Below are 22716 nucleotides of genomic sequence, written 5' to 3' on the forward strand. Positions count from 1 at the left end.
TTGAAGCCAGGCATTAGAGGACTATTGGAGACGCTAAGAGTTTGTCACTTGCAGATTCATGGTGAGAAAGCATCGAGCCTCAAGGAGTTGGAGGTTGACCAACGCAGCAAAGGTATCGAGAAGTCAAAAAGTTGATGCCTCACGAGCCTGATCAGATTTCCCATCTTCAGAGTCCTGCTTAATAATTTCTCACCTGGACCCTTCGATGACTTTATAACTATTCACACTGCCACTGTTGACCCTGGGAAGGGAAACTCACCTCTCAAGAGCACACGATGGCAATGTAGCCATGAGCATCGTCTTCACTCATAAGATTTGCTGAAATCCAAGTTTCTTGTAAATTAGAAATGCTGAATCCATCGCATGTAGAGAGACTGCACCATCTGGAAGGGTGGCAGGGCAAGTTTGAGTCTGAACAGAGATACTGAAGGGACAAGAGAGACACAGACCTAGACTGTATAGAGGTACCAACATGCCCCTTCAAGCCCAGTACACTACTTGTCTTTTCACAAAGGAAGATATGCCTAACAGCTCAACAGAGGAGGCTGCCTCTTGAAGGGAACGGAGCTTCTACTGTGATCAGGAGAGGCCCTTTGCTAGGAAACCTGGGAGAATAAGGTCACTGCTGAGTGCACCAGGCCGACCTTGAAAGGCACAGAGAACTATCTTCTCAGAGTAGAAACTCATGATCCTCTGAAAGTCTCTTCTATCAGTTTTGTAAAAGAGTATTCAGTCATTGTTGGGAGGGAGGGGCAGGGAGCCCAGAAGGAAAAACCAATTAAGCTCTTAAAGGTTGAACAACTCATTTGGGTCCAATAGAGATGAACGATATTGCTGCCCATCTCAGAGAGAGAGGTGGCTTCTTGTGAAGAGACAGCACATTGTAATTAACATCCTTCCCATCCCTTGGGATAGTTTTGTACCACTCTCCTATAAGTATAACCATAAGCCTAACTCACACAGGTCCTGTGACAATGTAAGTACAAACTACCAAGGCTGTCTTTAATCTCCCAGCACTACCATCTAGTCTACACCCTGGACCTGGTACCAAGTACTCCCTTCTCACACTGAAACCCCTATCCCAGTAGCCACTGGCCTCAGATCTTCACCTGGAGTTTCTTTTTCTTCTCCTCTCGCTCGTTCTGTGTCCAAACTGCTTTCCTTGCACCTAATTCTGCTTAGAATTGGTGTTTTATTTCTTAACCTTATCTCCAGAATGAAGCAGGATCTCCAACTAATAATGTCCTACATCCTGTAGTCAGTGTGAGCTTTCTGGAAGATACAAAGGTGGTGTGTGTGTGTGTGTGTGTGTGTGTGTGTGTGTGTGTGTGTGTGTGTATGTGTGTGTGAGTGTGTGTGTAGAGTAAAAGACCATGCTTCTGGAAACTTCCCTTCTTGGGCTTATAGGATGATAACTGCCACAAACACAAATGCAATTATTGGAAGTTGGCTATCTAATCTGAATCGAAATGGTAGGATTCAGATCCAGACCCCATTGTATGGTTTCAGTCAAGACAAAGAGCATACGTCTCATCCCTTAATTTCCTCATAGCAGTCAAAGCATATGTCAGTTTAGAATTCCAGTCCTGTGACCTTCAGCAATAGAGTTGACCTCAATGTTTTCATCTGAGAAAAATAGATATGGAGAATGCTTAGCCTTAGAGCTGTAAGAATTTGAGGACGTAGGAAGGTCAAGTGCCTTACAGGATCAGAGGCCTAGCACTCCATGCTCAGTCGTTGGCTTTTACTGTTGCTGCTGTTATTTCTATTATTAGGCACAGAAATCTGGCTACCAGTCCCAGTTTTTCCTCTCCCTGGTAGCTTGACCTTGGTTGAGCTGTATAATTTTTCAGACTTAGTCTTTGCATCCATTAGAGATATGATTAATATTTTCTGTCTTACCAGTTATGTGTAGGTTTGGCAATAATGCACAGAAAGCCCAACCAAGATGGCTTCAACGAGCAGAGATCCATTTGTCTCACTTAGCACAGATTCCAGGGAGCTGCCATTTCAGTCAACTTAGCGGTGCCTCAGCATCAGGACCACATCTCCTGGATGCTGTCAGGCTTTTCAGCCTTTCTTACCCATGGCTACTCCCTGATGTCCCATTATGACTGTTCTTTGAAGGTTTATCCTTATTCTAGACGTGGAGAAAGATATAGGGATAGCATGTTTTCATCTTTGTTTGTATATATGTATGTATGTATGTATGTATGTATTATGCATGTGGATGTACATGATGTATATGTATTTTATATGATGTATATGTATGTGTACTTGTGTATATACATGAGCACACATATCACACACACATATAACACACACACACACACACACACACATCTCCACAAACTTTCCCACACCCAACACTGAAAATCTTTGCTCCCATCATCTTGACCAGGACGAAGATGACTGCAGAGGCTGTCAGCCAACACTGTCTGTCACTCTTACTGATAGAGTCGAGATGAAGATACACGAGCTAGTGTGTGTTAAAGTGCCTTGTAAGTGCCTTACAAAAGTAAGTTGTTATCCTTACCCACACCCTGTACAAAGGAGAGGCCAGTCAAGTGGCAAGTGATAACTATATTGTTCGGGCCTTTTAACCCACACTGAGATAAATGGAAGGCATTTAGAAGGCGATGGTAGCTTTAGCACCAGCTGACAGGTCCTATCCTCTCGTAGGCGAAGCTGGAGGTTATCCTGTTTCGTTCTGCTAGAGAGATGATGCTTGGATGGAGCTTGGTTGCTTCAATTGTCTCTGCTTGATATGACCGTGAGGCTATATCCTAGATAAATACAGAGAATCTCTAGGAACAGCAGGAAGTATTCCTGAAAGACTCATTCGCCAGTAATGGGATTATGTTAAGTTAATGATAGGTAGCCCTTAATGTGTGCCCTCCCTATTCATGTAGCCTTCTGACATCCTTAATAAGCATCTGCTATTTTTTTAACAGCTTTATTGAGGTATAATTTATGTACCACGAAACTCACTGCCTAGTAAATGTACACCATTGTGTGACTATCACTACAATCCAATTTTAGAACACTCTCATCTCCCCCAAATGATCCTTCATGCCAATTTGAGGAAAGTCCCCATTCCCAGGCTTTGCTGCAAATGACAGTTCTATTTTCTACCTCTGTTGGGGATGTCTTTTTCTGGACACTTCGTCCCAGTGGAGTTGTACAATATGTGGTCCTTGGCATCTGGCTCCTTTAGCATGGTATGATTTGAGGGTTTGCCCATGCTATAACAGATAACAGTGATCTGTGACGTTTGATCGCAGGCAAGTATCTGTTACAAAGATTCACCCCATTTTATTTATTCTTTACCAGTAGGGGAGCATTTCTGCTTTTCCTACGTTACTGCCATTATACTGTGAGCATTTATGTCCCTGTCTTGGGGAAGATGCTCATTTTCATGTCTCATCTGTAGATATCTAGGAGTAGAACTGCTAGGTCATATGACAAGTTTATGCTCACACTTTAGGAACTGACAAACCACTTCCATTCCTTCCATCGACATTTTTTATTCCTACCTGCAACGCCCCAGCATCAGTGATTGATTATTCCTCTTACATCACATCCTTGCCCACAGTTTTTTGGGGATCATAAATACTTTTTCTAGGCATGACACAATAGTTTGTTATGGTTCAAATCTTATTCCTTGGCGACTAATGGTGTTGAGCATTTTTCCACTGGTGTATTCAGTTAGTATGTTGTTAATGAGCCTTTCGAAGACCTTTGCCTATTGTAGAGTAGATTTGGGGGAGATGGCTTCATGGGTGCAATTTTTACTGTTCAAGCATGAGGGCCTGAGTTTTGGATCCCCAGAACTTACATAAAGCTGAAGGTAACAGCACACATCTGTAATCCCAAAACTTCTACAGTGACATGGGAAGTAGAGATGGGAAGTTTATAAAGACAGCCAGCCAGGCAACCACAATGGTCAACAAAAGACTCTGTCTCAAGGTGAAAGGTGAAGATAGGTGCCCAAGGTGTCTTTAGACTTGCATACCTACTCTACACTAACACACAAATCTCTCTCTCTCTCTCTCTCTCTCTCTCTCTCTCCCTTTCTCTCTCCCTCTCTCATACATATGTGTTGTTGTAAAAATATAAAAATAATTAGGAGTAATTGTCTTTTACCCGGCTAGGTCCGCACGGCGGTGCCCAGATATCTGCTAGATATCTTGGCGGAAACACATCCCAGCCTCACACTTTCCTGCACTCAAACCCTCACATAAAAGAACACACAACACAATAATCTTTGACCCAATAGGTAAGATATAATTGCCCACTTAAACATACAAAGCCCGGTACCATCCATCCCTTGAGAACATTAATAACAACCTGTAAATACACAGAGCAGAATCTTAACATCACCTGCCATCTTGTCCTGCCACGGCTTCTCCCCTCTCTCTGTCCCTCGTCTCTTCCTAGTCTCCTCCCCTTCCTTCAAACTTCTCTCCTGCCCATCCTTCCTTCTCCTCCAATGACAGGCCTCCTTCTATCCTGTACCTGCCTCCCCTGTGACATCATCCTACACATATGCATCGTACATACCTATTTAATTAAGTAGATTTAACTTTTAGAACAACTTTACATTCACAGCAAAAGTCCCCATGCCTTTGCCCAACCTCCATGTGGTCAGAGCTCAGAGGCTACTGTTTGTGTTAATATTAACTCATTCCTGCTGCTGTACACATCCGGTGTGTGGAAAAGCACAGAAAGGACAGGTACTCACGTACAAAGCAGTGTTTCTGCCCTGAATCCTCCATGTTCTACCTATTCATCCTGTCCTCCCACAGCCCCCCAGCAACCACTACTGCTGTTATTGTCACCATAGGTTTGCCTTCCCAGGATGTCACATAGTTGCAGTCAGTCATACACAAGCTCTTGAGATTGGCTTCTTTCACTTACTAACATGTGTTCACGTTTCATCCGTGTTGCTTGCATGGGCTGATAGATCTGCTTTATTTGGGGGCGGGGTGTTTTTGTTTCTGTTTTGGAGTGGGGAGGTACTGGCACTGAATGATATTTCATTGTCTGGGGAAAATGGTTCACGTATCCATTCACCTGCTCAAGGACACCTCGGTTGCTTCCCAGTTGTGGCGATTATGAGTAACATCACGCTAAGCAGCCATGTGCAAGTTTTTGTGTAGATATAGAGTTTCAGCTCAGTTGGGTAAATGCCAAAAAGCACAACAGTTGCACCTTCTGTTACTGACCTCCAGGAGATGATTCTCCGCTTCCTCACCATCAGTGAGGGAGAATCTACGCTGTCTTACATATTTCTGTGCACTGTTAGTGGTTTCTAGATGGTCTGCGTCTGGCAGCTGTATAGCTGTGTCTCCTGGCTTATTTTGGAATTCCTTTTTGGCTTATACTGTTGAGATCATATCTGCCCTCTGCTGATTTTCTTTGGTGAAGAATCTTTTAAAATAAGGCATTCTGCCTACTTATTAATAGGCTATTTGTGCTGTTGTTTCTGGGTCTTATGAGTCTTTTGTCTACTTTGGATAGCAGTCCTACATCAGATCTGATGTTGGTAAATATTTTTTCTCATGTTGTGACTTACCTTTTCATTTGCTTGACTTTTGCCCAGTTTTAAATTGGTTTGTTGGCTTTCTTATTATCGACTTTCAAGAGCCCTTTATAAGCTCTGGACATGTTATTCATCAAGGATATAATTTACAAAATGATCTCTCAGAGTGTGGCTTGTCTTTTCATTTTCTTAATACGAGCCTTTTTAAGTGCAAATTATTTTAATCCAAATGACATTAAAATTCTTGATATGTTCTTTTATGGCTTATGTTTCCAGTATAAATTAAAAGCCTCAAATACACAATGGTTTTCTTTTAGAATGTTTATAACGTTATGTCTTACTTTTTTTTTTCCTTTTCTATTTTTCGGAGCTGGGGACTGAACCCAGGGCCTTGCACTTGCTAGGCAAGTGCTCTACCACTGAGCTAAATCCCCAACCCCATTACATTTTTGTTAATATCAGTCTTTTGGTTAGTTTATGGACATCATGTGAGACTGGATCTAAATTCATAAATGCCCATGCAAATATCTGGATTTACCATCAGATGTTGAGAAAACTACTCTTCCGTTACAAGTCCCAACACTTTCTTTAAAAATTAATTGCTTGAAAATGCTGTAAATACAGGAGTTTACCTCTTAGTAGTTGGTTCTGCCCCCTTGTTCTATGTGTCTATGACCATGTCAGTGCCACACCTTGCAGATTAGCATAGCTTTATAGCATGTTTTAAAACCAGTCGGTGTAAGTTTTTAAACCTTATTCTTTTTTAGTTTTTGTTCATTGGACTCTCCTGGGCCCTTTGCACTTCCATATAAATGTTAAGATTAGATTGTCAGCTTCTAAAAACCAATTATCTCAGAGACTGAGATTTTGATAGGACATGCATTTAATACAAAGATAATTTAGGAAAAACTGCCTTCTTAGCATTTCTCAGTTTTCCTGAATCAGTGTTCTTTGTCTCTCTCTTTATTTAGAATTGCTTTAATTTCTCTCAACAACTCCATCAGCAGGAAGTATTGAAAATTTTCACTTTTTTTTTTTTTGCTAAATTCATCTTTAGTCTATTATTTTTATGTTATTGTGAATGGGATTATTTTCCTAATTTCTCTTTGAGATCACTGCTTGTATATGGAATCAAAATTATATTTTTGCATATTGTCTTACTTCATATAAATTTGCTGAACTTATTTATTAGTTCTATCAATATTTTTGCAGATTCCTTAGGTCTTTTTTTTTCTTTTTCATATAGGATGATCTACAAATAAAGACAATTTTTCTTCTATCTGCCTTCCAATCTGGTTGCTAGGCATCTCTTATTGAATTTGAGATGTTATAAAACACTCTGAAAGAGTGAAGGGAGTTTCCCCAGAGCAGATAATGTGATCACTCTAAGAAGGAAGGGCTTGCAAATTGGGGTTGGGATGGGCAAAGAACCAGGAAGTCCCCACTGAGCTGCAATGAGTTTAAGGTCTCTGATTCATTTTCCAGAGAACTATGGGCAAGAGACAGCAGGAGAAAGACATGCACAGGCTTGAGGCAGGCACCTTGACAAGGACACAGGCAAGGTTGCTTCAGTGTCAGAGCTGTTGAGCTGTCCCAATTTTAACTTTGCTCTGTGAAGAAAAGGGGTATTCTCTCTCCATTCATCTAGATGTTTTTCCACTCAAGCAAGGACAATCTACCCACTCCTTGCAATGAAGATGGGGTCATAGTGACACAGAGAAGCCTTGTGTATTTGTGTGAGCTCCTATGCCACCACAGCAGAAACTCCACACTTAACAAGTCTCTCAGCCTCCAGTGAGATGCCTCTTAAATAACCCCTCATTACTTAATATGCAATGGTTGTTATGGCTATGTGAGCTGTTATCTGTTTATGTTGACTATTAATAAATTATTAGACCATATCGTGTGGGTTTTAATAACTCCATAGGAAGAGAAGTGTGGCCAGGAGGTGAAATCCCAAGCAATTACAAATTCATAGTTTGAGTGTGTTGTTTCTCCCCTCCCCCCTTCTAGTGCATAGAAGCTATTCACTTACAGAGAAATTAAATACACAGGCCTTTGCCCTTACTTAGAATTCTGGCCATGCACAGGGAAGGAGCTCACAGCAGACATACATTCCTGGTGGGAGTAGCCTGCTGGGATATCAGTAGTAGGGCTTGCCCCAGGCATGAGCCTGAAGCTTTTTAGGCTCCCTGCCTTGAGTCTCTGGCTTTTCCTCATGGAGTGAAAGCTTCTGTAAGGATGGGGAGGTTGCATGTAGTCTGTGCAGCTAAGCAAGACTTGAAAATGCATCACTCCAAATCAGCCTTGAAATAGGGCCTCTCAGGTTGGCCTGCTTGACTGCTCCCAGATGAGACCCAGGAAGATGCCCTGCACCCCCTGCATGTATGTCCTTGCTTGTTGGAGACAAACAGACATGAGACTGTGTAAGACTAGGATTGAAGTGTCAACCTAGGTGGGGGCAGGGGGCTCCATCATCACAACCCTGGGAGGTCAGGCAGAGGCAGAGGGGGTATCAGGTCTCAGCTGCAACATGGAACTAGACTCAAATCATTTTAGCATCAGCCATGATTTTAAAAATCAATACCAAGCCTTTTGATACGGTCTTAATTCCTTCTATTTTCTTGCAGTCCATAGAGGTGTTGATAGATTTCCTTCTCCATGTAGCTATGGAAAGAAAATATGATTTTGTCTTTGGGATAGGAGTGCCTTGTGTATCAGTGGAATCATTGACTGAGAGGCAGCATGTTTCTGGAGCATCCCAGAAACTCAGGAAACCTCAGTCCTCTGCATCGTTTGTTGACAGGTTTCTCTTTGCTTCAAGGGGCAGTTTCCACATTACCTACATCATTGCTACCATCGAGAAACTGATGACAACCTGTCCTAGGATGTCCAAAAGGTTAAGTGGATGCGAGTGTCTGACCACTTGTCATCCACACTGAGTTCTTAAATGACAGCACTTCTTAGTATCCTCCTTACATTTGCTGACAGAAACTATATACAGAGATGAACCAGCTTCACTTTCTAGGATGGCAGTCCTAGAGGGATGAACAGGTGAATGACCAGAAGAAAGTGTTTAAGATGGTCCTAGAGACCCCCAAATCTATGTGCTCCTCGACAACAGGGGAGTCCTTTTGTGTACCTCCTCTTTCATATAACTGAATGTTTGCAAAATGATTAACAAAAAAAAAGGGAGAAGGAAGAAGAGAGTAAGGGAGAGGTTAAAAGAGGGAGGAAAGGAATAAAAGAAAGGTCAGTAATAGATTCCAGTTCATTCATTCATTCACACATTCATACATCCTGATAGGTAGGCATAATGATAGGGTTTTTTTTATAGAAAGACACTGTAGTAGTCAGGCTCTATGCCAGGTGTCATAGATACAACAGTGCCCAGAAGCAACCCTCTCCTTCCATGAGCTTGCTGACAACCTGAGAGGCGGGTATTCACGTGACTGAGGTACATAGGCTGTATGATGGGCCAAGCTCTGAGGGTTGTTGGAGCTTTTCCATATGTGGAAGCAGAGATTGGCACGGGGAATAAACCATGACAAGCTTGGAGTAAAACATTCATGACATAGTAATGTCAGGATATCGAGGGAAAAAAGCAGAAGGTGCTGGTTACAGCAAAGCCAAGACGACGTATCTGCAGATCTCGAGTAGCCTGAGAGTCTAAGGCAAGATTCTGAAGCAATTCTAAGAGAAAGGAGGGGCCCTTGAGCAGGAGTAGCGTGTGACTTCTGGTTGGCATAGTGTGCAGTGTTCTAGTAGCACAGGGAAGCGCACAGGGAGAGGATAGGATGTGCCTTTGCAGAGAAAGACAACAGACAAGATGGACACAATGGCTAAGGGGTAGAGAGAACCCAGTGGCCAGCTTTGATCCACAGCCAACCTCCTAGTTAAGTAAGGTCTGAGGTCGTGGTAGGGAAGGGCGAAGGACTGAAGTCCAGAAAAACAGATTAGCCACAGAGGCAAATGTTAAGTTGGAGAACATTTGCAGGCAGGGAAGGGCTTTTGGCCCAGAATTAGAAAAGGTGAAGAGGGCTTGCAGCAGACACTACTGCAAGGCCAGGGTAATGGGCATTGGACATTGTCTCAGGGACCACACCCAGAGCTGCGCCATTCCAACACACCAAGCACACAGGACTTCCTTGGCAAGGGAAAAGATGTACATCTCAAATAATAGTGGAGGAGAGGGCTTTGTGAGCACAAAGAGGCTCATTCATGAACTCACCAAGTTGTGCCTGTTGCCACAGTAACGTGTCAAGGGTTTGGCAGATCTGGGAGGGAGCTTTTTTAAACACACACACACACACACACACACACACACACACACACACAACTAAAACAAAAACAAAACCCCCTGAGTTACAGTACTCAAAGCAAATTAGGTCACTGTTACGAGTTATTAATTTTAATGCATTAAGAAAAAGTGTGCAGGGGGAGTGAAGGACTTTTTTTTTTGAACGAGGCAAATGGGGAACAGAAAAAAGTACAACAATAATTATGCTGAAAGCAAAGTGAAGCGTTCCATAAAATGAAAGAAATGAACAAATTGCACACCCCTCCCTCCTCTTCCCTCAAGTGTAGTTAGGGGTTGCTGGGGTGGGGGTGGGGTGACTCCCTCACAGCCCTCTGATGCAATTACAAGGGCTGGCTTCTTTGTATGTGTCGCATGCAGTTACTTAAGCCAGCTGAAGTTCCAGGATAAAAAGAAAGCACCGAGGACCACGGTCTGGGGCTGAGCTATTTTCAGGGTGGAATCACTTTTAGGCAACCGTGCAGCCTGGTGAGGAGAAACTGAATGCTGCGGATGCACGCTCCAGGAAGGAGGGATGATTCATAGAGACTCCAGGCATTTGGGTCTTTGGGCCTGGCTCACTTGGAATGCCAACGGCTTCCGTAAATACTGTTTCTCTGGCTGCAGAACTGGGTCATGTACCACTCTGGCTTCCTTGGCTTTTGTTCAAAGCTTCCATGGGGCATGAAGAATCCTGCTACGGAAGTCCAGGCCTCCCCTCCCCAAACCCTCACACACCCTCACCCCCAATCCTCCACCCCCCACCCTACCCCCACCTCACCCCTCCTAGTACTGCCTTTGCTGGGCTCTTACTTTCCATCCCTTGGTCTAGTCCGGCCACACTTCCTGATCTGTCATGGAGGCGGGACCTAAGGGCACTGTGTCTGATTTCTGAGCTATCTTCCCAAAGCCCAGCCCACATCAGGGTATTCCCCAGCCTATGGACTGCCCACACCCCCCAACCCCATTGCCTACGAGACAAATTGTGAAGCATTTCAAGCCCAAGGAAACGAGATCCCTCCCGTAACTGTAACTTTTCTGTCCTCGTTTCTGGTCATCCTTCACAAGCCTGTGGTCCAGCCAAAGAAAGGCCACTGCATTCTGCAAGTCCAAACCTTTGTTTCTCATGGCCCCTCTACTGGTATCAGTCCCAGTTCTCTGCTGAGAAATCAACTGTCCATCCTCAAGGTCACTGACATTTTTATACAGAATGTGACACTTCCTTCCCTGGGCTCTGTTGAAAACACCTTGACCACAGCACACATCAGTGGCTCATGCCTCATTGCACTCCTGGGCTCCTGAAATCCTTGAGAAGCTCCGTCTTTGAACCTGTCTCCAGTATGGAGAAGCATGGAGCCACTCAACAAATAGTTGGCTTATTGCTTTCCTCGCCTAAATTCTCCACTTATCAATGGAAAAGCCCCCTCCCCGCCCCCACCCCGACTTCACCAAAACCTATTTTAAACTACAGATCCACATGCAGCATCTCGTGCTGTATGACTTGGGAACTGGAGTACTAGAAGTCCCGCCTGGACAGTCTTTTTGGAGGATGCTTTCTCCAAGGTCACACACCCCAAGAACAGCTACTCTGAGGTTTTGGGAACACATGAGTCTCCCAACTGGATAAAGTGCTTGGTTCATACTCGGATGTTTCTGGAAGCTCAGGAAATGGGTCAAGGGAAGGGGGTAGGGGTTTGAGTCTCCGGTTTGTTTTCTACCCTGTGGTTAGATGGCTTGAGTACATTTTCTTGTACTCCCAAAGAGCATGGGTTAAAGAAGATCTTGTTTTTATTTTTCATCTGTTAAAATGTATTGCTTTTATGATAACCAGGGACAGGATGCTGCAAGGCCAGCAGAATCTCTCAGAAGCCTGACACATTTCAAAGGTAGCCATGCAAGAGAGGAAGAAACGTGAAACGGTGTGCGGGTAAACGGGCAGTGCACACACACATGAGCATGTCCTTGGACCAGTGTTTACTGAGTCACCGTTTTTGTGCCAGGTTTGTACAGTGTGTGCGTGCTTCAGGGTATGTAGTGCTTTCATGCGCAATCTGCGTGTTACGAGAAGAAGCTTTCACCACACTTCCACTACCCTTCGTATTTTCCAGACACTACAGGGAAGGGCAGATGTTTTCTCTAGAAGCTAATTTACTCGTTGAGTGGAAGGCTCCATTTTAATTGATTCTATCTTTCAAGAGGCAAGGAACTTGTAATCTCAGCTCAGTTGTCAATACTTTGCAGGCCTTTCCCTCCAGTCTTTAGCATGCAGATAGGGCAAGCAGGGAGCTGCTGTCACAGGCTAAGGATGAAAAGGAAGAGCAACTCAGGATAATAATCCGCTTTTGATTTTTTTCCCCTTCCTTCCCTACACCCTCTCTCAAATCCACTAAAACGAGGGGAAATCCATAGCGATTAGAAAAACTTCTGACCAAGACATCTTTCTCCGTTTCCTTTCATTTCCTCTCAGCCCTCTTTAGTATTCAGAAGCTGTCCTAATAGCAGAGGCTTCCATGGGGCTTGGCTGTGCCTAGCATCCCAACCACAGAGTGGGATGCTTGCTGGAGACCTTGAAGGCCCTCTCAGGCTGATGCCTGGTGGAGTCTGTCACCCCATCTGGCAGTCTGACAGCAAGTTACAGGGGTCACCGTGGTGCAGTCCAGGAGCTTCTACCAAGATAGGAAAAGTATGGGAGTCCTCTGACTACCTCAGCTGATCGGAGGACTCTTTCTGTGGTCCATCTGAGTACTGCTGAACATCTCAGCAGGGCCTAGAATGGAAAGAAAGAAAGAAAAAAGACTGGCATGGTGCCAAAGAGACACAGTGATGGGAACTTGGGAATGTGTAAAAAATGCTCTGGTATTTCTGGGCCTCATCAGGCTTCACTGCGATGAAGGACTGTCTTAGTCACTGTTCTGTTGCTGTGAAGAGACACCATGACCATGGCAACTCTTATAAGGGAAAGCATTTAATAGAAGTTTACTCACAGTTTCAGAGGTGTAGTGCATTGTCCTCGTGGTGGGAAGCTTGGCGGCATGGTGCTGGAGAGGTAGCTGGGGGTTCTACATCCGCATCCGCAGGCAGCAGGAAGAGAGAGACTCTGGGCTTGGCACGGACTTTTGAAACTTCAAAGCCTGCCCCCAGTGACACACTCCAACAAAGCCATACTTCCTAATCCTTTCAAATACTGCCAGTCCCAGTGACCAGGCATTGTAAGCTATGAGCCTGTGGGGGGCTTTTCCCATTCAATCTACCACAGGGGTGTACTAAGTCAGGAACACTCAATGTCATCTTTCACAGTCACTTGCCGGGCCTTTCTTTTCCCACAGCAGAAATCACACATTTGGATGCAGGGCAATATGCATCTCTGACCAGCAGTCTCCGCTCCTCCAGAAGTGGGCTTAGACTTTGTGTAACAGTCTGAACAGGGAGTCCATGGGCTGGTACACAAAAAGCAAGGTTAAGATTGTATAAGGGATGCTGGGGGAAGAGCATTCCATGTTTGACCAAGTCATTGTCATGGATTAGGACAGGTTGTGCATCCATACGTGCCACTGGCAAAGGAAAGGACCCATCTTAATTGATTCTATCTTTCAAGATCCAAGCATCCTGTAATCTCAGTTCAACACTACCTGTCTGCTACAAGTTTTGCTCCAGCCCGGTTCCCTGAGTTCCACAGGTGCCAGGAAGGGGGAGGGAATATCTAGTAGGAAAATGAAGAAGATTGTAAACCTGAGGCAGCTGGGCTGCAGCATAGCCCAGACAGGGCATTTGGCCCCTTGACCTCTGACCCAGGGAATGGCTAAGCAGAGGCAGTGGGAGGGAGAGAGGCAACAGAGGGTGATAACAATGCCCTCACCTTGCCCAGGTACTCTTGTTGCCGGAAGCTGTTAGGACCAGTTTAGTGAACAAAGACTAGTAGCCATAAGAAATCACAATGTCAAGGAGAAGAGGGCTGGTAGGTCTGAATGAGCTACCTGTCCCTGACATCAGCTCTCCTGCAAAGATCACCTGGAAACCGACAGACAGCATTTTCTCCCAATTTTTCTCCAGGCAGTTTTTGGGACTCCTCCTGGTCTGCAGTGTGGGAGGGCCCCTCTACCCACTGTCCATTCTGAGTCTCTGTCTCTGTCACTGATAAAGCAGGAGTTGCTGGGTAGGACAGCCCCCTTGTGCTGTCTGCCATTCTCACTTAGTCTGGACATCAGAATATTAGACCCAGGGCCACCAGCAACCTAGAGAACAGTCAGAGACCACCCAGTGAACAGGAACAGTGTGGGACAGCAGGGGGATTTATCTACCAACCCTTACAAAGCTTTTTAGGACTCTGAAAGCTCTTCCCTAATCTGTTAAGAAAAGGGTCACACCTCTCTGGGGCAAGAATACCTCCTTTTTCCTTTGCTCTAAGGGCATGGCTCCCATTAGTCCTTTCTGGCCTTTCCTACCATATCATACAAGCACATACCACACACACACACACACACACACACACACACACACACACACACACACACACGGGTGGGGGGGAGAGAGAGAGAGAGAGAGAGTAATAGTGAACACCCATACTATAGAGAAGTGAATCACTGTATTAACCTCACCCTCAACAACAGAGAAGCCCCTACAAGAGCCACAGTAGTAATGAGGAGGTGTGGCAGGTGCCAGAGACCCTACCAAGATCAGCACACAGCAGTCAACTGAAAACAACTACAGAGGCCAGGGTGAGCATGGGGTGGGGTGGGGTGTTGTATTTGCTTAGAACAGTATGGATTTTAGTGGGGTTAAATTACTTTTTCTCTGTAATTCTTCTTCCACATCACCTGACATTCCTGCCTTCAGGTAAATCCTTCTCTGAGGCTGGTTTCTGGAAGGGAGCCAACAGACACAGAAGAGCAGTCCGTGGAATGTGTGAAGTCAAACACACCCTAATTGCAAATGGACAAGCACAATAATGACCAGAGCTAATGGGCATTTAGGCTTCCTGCGTGCATGGAAATCCTCTTTAGTTTAGATTCCAATCGTCGTTTTTCATTGAACAAATATTTTTTGAGCACTTAATGAATGTCTTGCACTACGATGGGTAGGCAAAGGAGGCTTCCTGAACCTTGGTATAAGCAGAACAGTGAGAGGCTAATTCGTTTTAAAGACTGCTCTGCTCTTTCTGTAGTATAGGGAGTGGCCAAAGGAAAGTGGTTTGTTTGTTTGTTTGTTTGTTTGTTTGTTTGTTTGTTTGTTTTCTGGAAAACCAGGTGAATAGACTCAGCCAGGTGAGAGATGACAGTGGCTTTAACTAAGAAACAGAAGAAATAAAGGAAAACCTAGTCAAGAGGTATCTGATCAGTCAGCCTAAGAGATCTATTTAATATCTTTCCCCAAGGCACCATGGCAGGTGCTACATATAAAATGAGGAACAACCTTTTGAAGTCAAATAAAAAGAGTGTAGTGGTTGATTGAGTCCAGGGGATGAGGGCAAGGGAATTCATGGACCCTGCTATATGCTTCAGTTGGAACAAATGGGGAGATGAAAGAATTTCTCTTCATGATGGTCAAATGAGAGCAAAAAAGGTTGACAAGAAAAGAAAGGGATTTCCCACTTCCTACATTAAACAAGGATCAAATCCTTTTTTTACATATGGTGTCCTGTAAATATTTGGATATGTAGATTGTGACCCAAGGGAGAAACCTCTCCTGGGAGTACAGAAGAATCTAAGCCAAAGCTGAAAAGGATACAGGAGAAATGGGTAAATAAAGAGGGATTCACAAGGCAAATGGGAAGGAGCCCCCAGAACAGTAGACAAATCAAGGGAGCATGCTGTTATGAAAGGCCAGGCAAAGGAGAACAGTGTGTAGTGGGCACGGGGCATTGACTCTAGTGATGGGTAGGCTGACCACTACATAGGACACACAGCAAGAAAGTCACTAGCCAGCTAAGTGTCATCTAGCAGATGGGTAGACATGGACACCAGAATGCTCTGGGTTGTGGGGAGAGTGGAGTCTGGAAAATGAATGTGAACTATAAACAATGCTTTCAGGAATTTGAACAGGAAAAAAATAAGGAAGAGTAGTCACAGAGGAACATGGACCAAAGGCAGACTTTTCTGTAACTGCTGTCACTGCTGCACCACCACCACCACCACTGCCGCCACCACCACCCCATCATCATTATGATCTAATCATATTAAGAAAGTGAATGGATAAAAATGATCCTAACGGTGGCCCTAAATGTAGTAAAGAAAGAGTTCTGTGGGTAGAATTAAAGTCCTTAGGGTAGAACCCCATGACTGAACTCAGGTGACTTCATAAGAAGAGGGAGAGGCTGTAAGACACACTCATGCTCCCTATCTCTTGCAGTATGGTCCCTTTACTGCCTTGGGACTTTGCCAGCAAGAAAACCAGATGCAGCTCTTTAATTTTCGTTCAAAATCACGAGTGTGGGGCAGTGTGGAGGGGCTGAAAGTGAATAGGTCACGTGACAAACAGAGCTCTGATTGTAAGGGTTCTCCATAGGAATGAAACCAGCAGAATCTATATCCATGAATACCAGATTGTATTAGTATAATTAGCGTGTTGGGTTATGAGTGTGGAGTAGTTATAAGAGTGGAGCAGTTTCGTGATACCCCTTCTGTGATCCAGAGCCCAGGGAAGCCAGTGGTGTAACTGTAGCTCAGATCTAGAAGAACCAGTACAGTGGGTAGGAGACAACTGTGCACATTGCAGAGCACGATGTCTGGAGAAAACTGTATTACAAGGGCAGGGTAGGGTACCCCAGTTCTAGAGGGAAAGAATTGCCTTTCTTCTCTGTCATTTGCTCTCTGTGGGCTCACTAATTGGGTGATGCCCACCTATGTTGAGGGCAAACCTTCCCTATTCAGTCCACAGATCTCTTCCCAAATCATCTTCAAAGACATCCCATTAGTGATGCTTTACCAACTATCACAACTCAGTCACACTGACATCTAAAACCAGCCATCACAGGGCCAACAGAACGCTGTTGGTGATTCTATCCAACACCTCTCCTCATCCCAGAATTAGAGAAACAGGCCATGAAGCAACCTGGACTTTGATGTGTGGTGCTAGGGAGATTGCCTTGTTTTGTGTGTGTGTGTGTGTGTGTGTGTGTGTGTGTGTGTGTGTGTGTGTGTGTGTTATCTCTGTGTGCAAGGGGGTTGCCTACTCTGAATTGACAGATTTTAAGTGTCCAGGCTTACTGGGAAAGAAAGTGAATGTACAGAAGTCTGTCTATGGGGCAGGGAGAAAGTCAAGGAACCAAATAGGAGAACTTTAAATGTGACCAGAGGACAGATGTACCTTAAAACATAGATTCAGCACTGGGAATTTGATTCCAGTGAATATATTGGCAATACAAATAGGAATTTCCTCCTCCTCCTCCTCCTCCTCCTCCTCCTCCTCCTCCTCCTCCTCCTCCCCCTCCCTCCTCCTCCCCCTCCCTCCTCCCCCTCTCCTTTCCTTCTCCCTCCCCTCCCCTTCTTCTTCTTCTTCTTCTTCTTCTTCTTATTATTATTATTATTATTATTATTATTATTATTATTATTCCTTTTGGAGGTAGTTATAAGGGTAGGGAGGGAGCAGATGAATGTGATTGGGGTACATGATGTAAAATTCCAGAATAATCATGTAAAATTCCAAAATAATCAATACAAATGCAATAAGGAGGAGGAGGAGCAGGAGCAGGAGGAGGAGGAGGAGGAGGAGGAGGAGGAGGAGGAGGAGGAGGAGGAGGAGGTGGAAGAGGAGGAAATAGCCAAGTACAATCAAAGAGTTAGGGAATTGTGAGTATAGAATATTAATAAAACTTCTGAATGGAAGTTTTCAAAGAAAAGGGCTCCTTCCAGAAAACCAATACTGAGCAAAGGTAGCTGCTCTTCACAGGACTTACCTGGAAGCCCAAATCCACATCAAGTGGACCAAATAGCCTAGTGCCATGGGGGATCACAGCAATCCAACAGGTTTGGGGCTGCCTTTTGTTTGGCAGTGAGTTTATTTGCTGACATTATGACAGTGTTGGGCATATGTCCTCTCCTGACCACTAGCTCTCATGGAATGTCAGATGCCCCTGACAGTGATTAGAAAGTGAATACATCCTAGAGATGGAATCAGTTACAGGGGAGCAGAGCCATGGCAAGGTCAATTAGGAGTGTAATCTTTGGAAGGGGTGCCCATTCCTAATCTAACCACTGACTGACTGTTTAACTCTAGGAAAGGAGTTTAATCTTTAGAACCTTTTCTCCAAACAAGAGAAAGGATGGTAAGTGCCCTGCGGGGTTACCATGATGATTAATCGATAGAATCAAACCACAAAATTAAATGATGTCATTATAAACACATTTAGCAAAATGCCACATATGTAGTAATTGCTCGATACATGGCACTTAGACCAGTGATAGTCCTTTTACGGCAGAAGTTGGAAGTCAAACTAAAGTACCTCCCTTCTATCCATATTCTGCTGGCGTGTGCCTCTTCTCCTTACCCTTCCTCCTCCAGCTGCAGCTCCTACAGTTTTCTTTGCGTACATCAACTCAGAAACTTGTCTGTATCATCGGTCTGAAAGCCATGAGTAGCCCTGCAGCTGTGTCAGAAAAACGGCTTCTCTTCCAGACCACCAAGGCCTCAACTGGCTGTGTGTTCAAAAGACACTGCTGGCAGCACAAAATACAAGCATGTCCTTGGCCACCACAGCTTGTGTGACAAGAGAGCCCAGTTCCAGCGCTGTGTTCTCTTACTGGAGAAGCGGGCTTGTCACTGATGTGTGGCAAGCCTTGGGTGTCGACTCCACATCAAGGACCTAGTTATCAGTTATTCTAATTGTTATTCCTCACCATGGCCAGCACTGCCAAGCTTTAAAGGAGTTTCCATCCTCTGGATCTATAAACTCGCCCTTGGCATATTGAACTAACCATGCTCATTTAACAGAAGTGATTTTAATTACTCAACAGGAAGTTCAGAAAAAGGGAAGCGAGGAGAATATGTGGCTATGATCAGTCTTTAACCAAGGGTCCCAGCGTTCTCCTATCTTAAATGCATGGCCATTAATGAAGCCCCCACCTACCGCAGGATTCCTGCCCACTGGTGGCACAAGGGATCCACACTGAGAAATCAGGTCTAAGAAAGCAACCGAAAACCTTAAGTCGCTAAACAACATACGTGTTAACTACCTAGAGTGTTCAAAAGAATCCTTTTTCTTTGACTTCTACCCCTACTTCTTTATCTTACAAGCTGGCCCCTCACTCCCTGTAATGTTCACAGAATAGGAAGTTCTTGTATGCACTGTGATCCTGTGATCCGCTGATGGTGGCTGCCTGGCATCTAATGCAGAAAAAGAATCTGCAAAGCAGTGCTCAATTAGTAATGTCTTCATTGACTTACAAAGGAAGAATGGGATGTCCTCTGTGTTTATCTGCAACCTTTATCTTATATTGAAAGTAAACTCCTAGGAGGCATAGAAACTATCATTTTAGTTCTCTATACCTGTACCTAACATATGCCATGAGTCATTGGTGATGATGATAAAGACTATTTATGCAAAAAAAAAAGAATTTAACCAGTTAACTGGTGTCTGATGGTCATCCCATGCTCTGTAAGCTCACTCATCACCATGTCAGAGAACAAGCAACTCAGTTTGCAAAGACTTCCTTACACTAAAACTCCTTGAAAAGTCTAAAGCACCATTGTAAATATTAGACACCAAATTGTCAAAGTAAATGAAAGGGGAAGTTTTGTGGTGTGGCAAATTCTCGTCTTCTGCTGCTAAATCATGTTTATTTGCTTACTTGTAATTCACTCGCTCTCCCCAGCATCCAGGATGCTACTGAGTCCAGCCAGACACAGGCAGAGGAGGGAGCACCAGGATGAGCACGTGAATGACAAGCATTTCACTGGCGTTCCCGACATCCATCTCATTCACTCAAGTCGTGCGTCCTTCATCCACCGTGCCCAGCCTCTCCTCCCTCTGAGAGGCATGGATCATGGTGTGCCAGACTCATAATTCTGAGAACGCATGAAACTAGTTTCTCAGGAAGCAATAAACATGCCAAGGATGAGCGTAGAAGTCTTAACGAAAATCCAGCTTGGAGAGATGAGTCACAGGATCTAAATTCTGCCCTGTCACCGTAAGCTGTGTAACCACACATCAAGAGGAGTAGGAGTGGAGCGTTTATCAGATATACTGCCAGGCACCTTGCCAGCCACAGCTGGGATAGGGGGAAAAAAAGCAAAATCCTCACTCATATTCCAAAGTCCCCAGAATCTTTTCTCCAATGGTAAGGTCTACCCCAAGGCCAGGAAATAAGTTTGGGGGCACAAATGAGTGTCTGTGGCCACAAGTAATTAATCACAACCATTGCCAGAAACCTGGCAGAAGTTGGATTGCAGGAGGCCATTGGTCCTTAGTTCTCACCTACCTTGGGGCTGCACAGGGCTGTGCAGGAGGCGGAGTGTGTGTTGAGGGATGACACAGTTTGGAAAGACCTTCTGATTTATAGGTTTGTCATTATTCTTTTATTCTTATACATTTTTTTATGCAGTCACCATTTGTGACTGTACAATTCAATGTCACTAATGACATAAACAGGCTATACAACTTCTCCTACTCTCTGGTTCCAGAGTCGTCTCAGCATCCCAAACAAATTCGGTTCCCACTAAATAATCACTCTTTGGTGGCTCTTAGTAAACACCAATTTCTTTTCTGTTTTTATAAATTTGAATGTTCTACATGCTACACTGCATGGATGTGGGTTCACAGATGAGTCCTGATTTGCGTTCACACAATTATTTTTGCGGTCCATTCCTATGAAGTGTATATCAGAACTTCATTTCTTCTTCTGTCACTGGATGGTACCTATTGCACTCCAGAGGAGGACCACGCTGACTACAAGAGAAGTAGGCTGGAAGTCCTGCCTCCCTTTGATTATGGCTCACAGCTGGAACATCAAATGTAAGAAGCTGGGTCTCTGGGTCAGGCACATCTTTAAACCTTCGTTTTCTTTATAGAGGTGTAAAATAAAAATGGAAAAATTGGACCAGCTCACTTCTAATGTCCTCAGCAGCTTCAAAATTTACACCTAACTCATCCAAATCTAAACTCACTCAGGAAAGTTCTAGGCGATGCTCATTCCCAGTTGAAATATCCCTAATTTGCAATGTCCTGATGCATGATCTGCATTCACAAAGGGTTTGCTTGTCATCATCATCATCCCTCCTCCTCCTCGTCCTCCTTTCCTCTTCCTCCTTTCCTCCTCTTTTCCCCCCGCCTCTTCTAATCTTTCTCCTTCTCCTTCGTAGCACTAGGGATTGAACCCAGGATGCTCCCACACTGAACTACATCCAGAACTCTTTTACATTTTACGTTTGTTTGTTTGTTTGTTTGTTTGTTTGTTTGTTTGTTTGAGACAGGGTCTTGCTATGTGTAGCTCTGGCTGTCATGGAACTCACTATGTAGACCAGGCTAGCCTCGAACTAGGAGATCTGCCCCCACCACTGCCTGCCCAGTGCTGGGATTAAGCATCATCACACCCAGCCCTATTTTACTTTTTTTTTTTTTTTTTCTTCGGAGCTGGGGACCGAACCCAGGGCCTTGTGCTTCCTAGGCAAGCGCTCTACCACTGAGCTAAATCCCCAACCCCCTATTTTACTTTTTAATGAACAGTCTCTTGTGTAATTATGCCACACAGCCTGCCTTTCTACACCGATGAGTATAGTTCTGTGCTCTAGTCACCGTCTCAAAGAATGTTAAGGAGTGTCTGTCTCTCTTGTATACCATTGTTCCACACACTCATAGACAGCCTTAGTGATTGTTTCTGCATGTGGTTCATTGTTTTAAAGTTGTCTCCCAGCTCTTTAGAATGCAGACCATTGAAACTGGGTCTACTGATTCAACACCTTGAAGGTGGAGCTCTACTGCAAGCTAAACTTCCAGAAACAAAGATTTGTATGAAAATAGCGCTCATTGAAATCAGATGATCTAAAATCTCTAGTTTTACCACTAATCAGCCATAATGTCTTATGTTATACAGTGGACTGCACCGACCTTAAAAATCAACCAAGGATCCCTCTACCTATATTATGATGTTTGACTTTAACACTTAATCTGTGGGACCAGAGAGATAGATGGTCCTTCGGATGAAAGCACTGGCTGGTTTTTCCAAAGGACCGGGTTCAGCTCTAGCACCCACATTGTGACTCACAACATCTGTAACTTCAGTCACGGGGACTCTGACCCCCTCTTCTGGCTTCTGAGGGCACCAAGCACTCCATTGCACACAGACATAGATGTTGGCAAAACACTCATATACGTAAACTAATTTTAAAAATAGCCATTAGTTAGTAAGTATGGAAGAACTGAAGGAAGGTTAAATATAATTTAGATACCATTAGACTATTATTACCTCATTCGCTTACTTAATAAATATTACACATCCTGTACCAGACACTGGCTGGAACTGGGGAACAAAACACGTAGAAAACAAATGAGGTACGATGCTGTGGAGTCTAAATCTAGGTGTGTGTTGTGTGTGGGGTGTGTGTGTGTGTGTGTGTATATGTGTGCACATGTGTGTGTATTTGGTATGTGTGTGTGGTATGTGCATGTGTGTTGTGTATGTGAGTGTATTTGTGTGTATTGTGTGTGTTGTGTGTGTGTATGTGGTGTGGTGTGGTGTGTGTGTATGTGTGTGTCTGTGTGTCTGTGTGTGAGTGTGTGTGTTGTGTGTGTGTGGTGTGGTGTGGTGTATGTGAGTGTGTGTGTTGTGTGTGTGTGGTGTGGTTTGTGTGTGTTGTGGTATGTGTGTGTGATATGTGGGTGTGTTGTGTGTGTGTTGTGTGTCTGTGTGTGTGGTATGTGGTGTGTGTGTGTTGTGGTGTGTGT

The 22716-nt window shown here is 44.3% G+C and overlaps 1 protein-coding gene and 1 long non-coding RNA gene across 9 annotated transcripts in view; both read left to right on the forward strand.

Annotated features, from left to right (window-relative positions):
* Window positions 1-15131, forward strand: part of LOC120094326 (uncharacterized) — a 42842-nt gene extending 27711 nt beyond the window's left edge. Inside the window, exon 2 of the long non-coding RNA XR_005488640.2 lies at window positions 1-15131. This exon is cut by the window's left edge and continues 26141 nt beyond it. This is a non-coding gene — a long non-coding RNA (uncharacterized LOC120094326).
* Kirrel3 (kirre like nephrin family adhesion molecule 3) overlaps window positions 1-22716 on the forward strand; it is a 539837-nt gene that overhangs the window by 57226 nt on the left and 459895 nt on the right.

The sequence above is a fragment of the Rattus norvegicus genome, chromosome 8, assembly GCF_036323735.1.
Source record: "Rattus norvegicus strain BN/NHsdMcwi chromosome 8, GRCr8, whole genome shotgun sequence".
In the NCBI taxonomy this organism is placed as follows: domain Eukaryota; kingdom Metazoa; phylum Chordata; class Mammalia; order Rodentia; family Muridae; genus Rattus; species Rattus norvegicus.